Here is a 6,000-nt window from a genome sequence, read left to right on the forward strand (position 1 = left end):
ACCAAGGAAAGAAAAGACTGTGCTAAAAACAATCATGTGTGTTAATTGAAATAATTTATACGTAGTATCAATTCTGTTCTGTGTTTAAAAACAGAAATAATACATGCAGTTATTTAAAAATCAAATATACTGGGCTTCCCTGGTGGCACAGTGGTTGAGAGTCCGCCTGCCGATGCAGGGGACGTGGGTTCATGCCCCGGTCCGGGAAGATCCCACATGCCGTGGAGTGGCTGCACCCGTGAGCCATGGCCGCTGAGCCTGCGCCTCCAGAGCCTGTGCTCCGCAACGGGAGAGGCCACAACAGTGAGAGGCCCGCGTACCGCAAAAAAAACCCCCAAAAAAACCAAAATCAAATATACCACGCACCGCAATGAAGAGTAGCCCCTGCTGGCCACAACTAGAGAAAGCCCGTGCGCAGCCAAAAATAAATAAATAAATAAATAATAAAATAAAAATCAAATATACCAAAGGCCATAGCAGCAGCAACAAAAATGACCACTCTCCCATGATCCCAGTTCCCTCCAGGGACAGTGATTTTCAACTCTTTTAGCTCTTTCTCCTGGCAGTTACTTTTGTATTTCTAAATGATATGCCTGTTTTGTCTTAATTTGTAAGTGTTCAGCATTATATATTCACTTCCTTGTGTGATGCTTGAGGTTTAGCTCTTTTACATCCGCCTTCTCTCCAACCTCCAAGTGTGATTATGTCCCTATTTTTAGCTAAATACATGATAATTATCAAGATGCAAATGTATTCTACTCTCAAGCCAGGTAGAGCGCCCCAGATACAGCACCCCGATTGTGCAGCTTTGAATTTTTTCTTGAGTTGACACTTGCCTCATTTTTAACTTGGAATATTTCCCATGTACAAATCCTCAGTTCTTCCTAAAGCTCCTTCACGTCATCTCTGCCTCCTTTCCCAGTCGTTCCCTCTCCGGCCCAGGGTGGCTGCCCGATGCCCAGGTCTTGGTTCTTTGCCCTCCTGAGTTGGAGCCACTTCTCCAGGGCCTCATTCTCTCTCTTCCCAGGCACAGCTTCCTAGTTTTGCTAGAATCTAAACTCTGACTCCTGGTGTGACCTTGGGTTCTCTTTCTACTCCCAACTCTAGAATAACCATAGACAGAACTCTAATCAAGCATCTACCTCAGGCTGTTACATGCACCCAACAGCTCCAGGCCCCTCCTTCCCAAACACACTGTAAAGAAAGTACTTTAACCTATACAACGTTATGTCAATTGTACCTCTGCAAAGCTGGGGGGAATTACATGAAATTTTAGATTGAAATAGTGACAAATGCGGTGGTTATAGACATATGGCTGTGCTTGAATCCTTCCTTCATCCTTTTCCAGATGTAGGAAAGGAGCAAGTCCAAATCCTGTGTGTCTCAGCATAATCTTAAATAGGGGATCATGTTACTGTCTGCCTCAGGACTGCTGGGAGTAATGCATGCACGAACCCATTACACGGAGTAATGTCTGTCTGCTACAGACGGAGCCCCCAGTAACTGTTGCCATTATTAAAAATTATTCTCATGCTAATTCTTTCTATTTTGTAACATAGACTCTCCGGTTGTGCAGATTAGTTTTGTGTCCCTCAGAAAAGTTGGTAGTTTTCTGTTTAAAAATTTCTATTTCTCATTACTTTCTTTTTCTTTTTTTGGCTGCGTTGGGTCTCCACCGCTGCGTGCGGACTTTCTCTAGTTGTGGCGAGCGAGGGCCACTCTTCGTTGCGGTGCCCAGGCTTCTCATTGCAGTGGCCTCTCTCATTGCAGAGCACAGGCTCTACGTGCGCGGGCCTCAGTAGCTGTGGCACGCGGGCTTCGGTAGCCGTAGCTCACGGACTCTAGAGCACAGGCTCAGCAGTTGTGGCGCATGGGCTTAGCTGCTCTGCGGCATGTGGGATCTTCCTGGACCAGGGCTTGAACCCGTGTCCCCTGCATTGGCAGGCGGATTCCCAACCACTGCGCCACCAGGGAAGCCCTCTCATGACTTTTATTCTAATTATTTTATTGTATGTTGAACTCAATCTAGTTTATTAAATCTTTTCTGTTATATTTTCTCATCTCTCTTTTAAAAATAGGCGATTTTTGTTTTGAATTAATTGAAATCCAGTATCTTTTTTACTTTCTAGTCATATCACCCTCAAATAATAAAAGATTTTCTATCTAAAAAGTAAAAGAAAGAAGGGCTTCATACATTGCAGTTGGGAGACTGCTAGCTGTCTCCTGGATACGTACTGTCTCCTTCTTCCCTCCTGTCAAAACCTAGATTTAATCTGGGGTGACCTTTTCTATCTCTCTTCCTGATGGTGGTTAGAAGTTAGTGGGAGTCATCACATGGTGCTTCTAGAATGTTCTTTGAAGGGGCTGGCTCAGCTGGAAGATCAACCTTCTGCCCCTGCCCCTGCTCCTTCTTGGGATGCCCACCTAATGTTTGGAAGTGCAGTGGCCATCTAAGACCATGAGGTGAACTTCAGAATGGCATCCCATGCTAGGGATGGCCTAGCAGAAAGGCAGAAGGAGCTGCTGGCTGCAGCCGTTCAGCTCCGCACACCTGATGCTGAACACTTCCTCTACCTGAGAGAAAAACAATATATAACAAAACAGAAACAGACTGGGACTTCCCTGGTGGTCCGGTGGTGAAGACTTTGCACTTCCACTGCAGGGGGATGCGGGTTCCAGTCCCTGGTCAGGGATCTAAGATCCCGCATGCCACGCGGCAGCTCAAAAAAACAAAAAGAAAAACAAAAAAAGAAACAGACTCACAGATACAGAGAACAAACTAGTGGTTACCGCAGGGGAGGGGGAGGGGAGGGGCAAAATCGGTGAAGGGGATTACGAGATACAAATTACTATGTATAAAATAAATAAGATACAAGGATGTAATGTACAGCACAGGGGATATAATCACTATGTTATAATAACTTTGTATGGTATGCAATCTATAAAAATATCGAATCACTGTTGTACACCTGAAACTAATATAATTTTGTAAGTCAACCATACTTCAATTAAAAAAATTAAAAGCCCTATGTGATTAAACCACAGATTGGCCTCTGTCACCAGCAGCCTGACTCAGTTTCTAACGGATGCGTGAGAGACTTCAATTATTTAATGAAAAGACTGCTTTCCCTAAAGGATGATTCTGAAGAGTCCCAGTTAACTATGAAGTGATGTACATTTACCCAAAAATGTGTCTGGGAGCTAATTCTTAACTCAGAAAGGTTCAAGCCCTATTTGTTTTTTATTTATTTATTTTTATTGAAGTATAGTTGATTTACAATGTGGTGTTAATTTCTGCTGTACAACTAAGTGATTCAGTTATACATATATATGCATTCTTCTTTTAATGTTTATTTTCTTATTAGTCATCCATTTTATACACATCAGTGTATACATGTCAATCCCTATATGCATTCTTTTTTAAAATATTCTTTTCCATTATGGTTTATCATAGGATATTAAATATAGTTTTCTCGTGCTATAAAGTGGGATCAAGCTGTATTTGAAAGTAGAAAAGGAATCGCCGCATTTTCATGAAAAATGTTTACGATTCTGCAGTTATGTCTTGTATGCTCTGAGTCTCACCTAAGGGCTCGCGCATTTGACTCAGCTGTGATACCCCTCATCCTGTGTGCAGGGCGGTGTGGGGAGATGGCTCACCTGGCTCTCCTGCAAGCCCTTCCAGGTGTGCAGGGGCAGAACCCTGCTGGCATTTCTGCTTCTGTTTCCCATGCCTTTCCCATTTCCCTGAAGTTTTTCAGTGCTCTCCCCTCTACTCCCCCGAATGTTTGCGGCCCAACTTACTCTGGTCTGCCCCTGGATCTGTTCACTATTTGTAGAGCAAATTACACGCCCACCTCCCCAGACCACACAGATGGAAACCAGTGTCTTATTTTAGTTCTCTTTCCTTGAGTGCTATCTACTTCTGAACAGTCTTATCCTGTGGGTTTGGGGGTTTTGTTTTTTTCTGCTTTAGTTTTTCTGTTAGTCTGTACTCAACTTCCCGAAATTTCTCTCAACATTATGGGGTGTGTGTGTGTGTGTGTGTGTGTGTGTGTGTTTTCTAATTAATGGGGTTTTTGGAGAGGGGAGAATTAGACACACGTGCCTTCTGTTGGGATCTGGTCTGTATTATTCTTCTGGCAATCAGTTGAGCTTTTCTTTGTGATGTAAAATGTAGATAAGCTCTTGCATTGTGATTGTACAGTTGGTCTTCAGAGGTGGAGCTCGATCTGTTTGCGTTAGATCAACCTTATTCTATTGCTCAGATACTCTATATTTTTCCTTTTTGTGGTTTGTGTGATGAACAATGAGAAAAAACAAATGAGGTTGTTTGTTTTAGAGTACTGTTGGTATTTCTGATAACTTTTTTTTTTTTTTTTTGCGGTATGCGGGCCTCTCACTGCTGTGGCCTCTCGTGTTGCGGAGCACAGGCTCCGGACGCGCAGGCCCAGCGGCCACGGCTCACGGGCCCAGCCGCTCCGCGGTATGTGGGATCTTCCCGGACCGGGGCATGAAGCCGCGCCCCCTGCATCGGCAGGCGGACCCTCAACCACTGCGCCACCAGGGAAGCCCTCTGATAACTTTTTATTCATGCATAACCATAGTTGGTATTTTTTTAATGTTTTTTTTTCTAAGAGGCGTATGAAGAAGCGCTTGACTTTCTTCTTGTCTGTCTCTAGTCTTTAGTTTACCAGTTACCTTATACTAACTAGTTACCTTATACTAACTTAGTTACCTTATACTAACTAGAATGAAGCAGTCTTTGAGTGATTATATTGTTCCAACTGAATGAAAACAATCAGTACTAAGGAAAAATATCCATTGGGAGATCATGTAGATTACAGGCTAATAATTAGGGGAGATCTTAATAAGATATTGATTCTTTGAAAATAGGACATATTGACTTGCCTTTATCTACAAAACCACCCAGATTTGTGGTCAAATGTTAAACAAACTGCCTGCGCTAAGTCACTTTACTCAAAAAAAAATGTTTAATAAAATGTATATAAACATTAAATTGACCATTTTAACCATTTTTCAGCATACAGCTCAGTGGCATTAAGTTTTGCATTCACAGTTTTGTGCAACCATCACCACCATCTGTCTCTAGAATTTTTTCTTCATCCCAAACTGAAACTCTGTACCCATTAAACAGTAACTCCTCTTTCCCCGCTGCCCCAGCCCCTGTGAACCTCTATTCTACTTACTTTCTCTTAATTTGCCTATTCTAGATTCCACATTTAGTGGAATCATGTAATATTTATCCTTTCGGGTCTGGCTTATTTCATTTCACATGTTTTCAAGGTTAGGATTAGGGCTTCAATGTCACCAAGGTTAAAAAGTATCAGAATATGATGACCAAATAATATTCCATTATATGGATAGACCACATTTTGTTTATCTATTCATCTGCTGTTAGACACTTGGGTTGCTTCCACCTTTTGGCTATGGTGAATAAGGCTGCTGTGAATGTGGGTGGACAAGTGTCTGAGTCCCTACTTTCACATCTTTTGGGGATAAACCTAAGGGTAGAATTGCTGGGTCATATAGTAATTCTGTGTTTAACTTTTTGAGGAACCTTCAAACAGGTGACCTGACTTCGCATGGTGCTGTAACCACTGGCATAGGCCCAGTCAGTCGGCCCTCCTTCCTGCAGGGTATTGCTGGATAGACCGGACTTGTGACCATGCCGCGCCCAAGCCGTGTCCCACTCACTCAGGGCTGGCTGCCCTCCCTGGGAGCACACGTGGAAAAGATACCTGTAAAGTGTTTCAGGAAGCAGGCCTGCTGTTGGTTTGATGGTCCATGAATTCCCAGCCTATGGGCAGTAAGGAGGTCACTTCCTGGCAAGTCAGGCATGTTGGTGAACTTGGGATCTCAAGAAAGACGAGGAACTGATGAAGATCTTAGATAATACTTCCTGCTTGACGGAAGTTGTGAAAACTATGACCACGGGGGCTTTACCAAGCCCCAGCCTCAGTGCCAAGGTCAAGTTTT

This window comes from Leucopleurus acutus (genome assembly GCF_964270905.1).
Source record: "Leucopleurus acutus genome assembly, chromosome: 3".
NCBI lineage: Eukaryota > Metazoa > Chordata > Mammalia > Artiodactyla > Delphinidae > Leucopleurus > Leucopleurus acutus.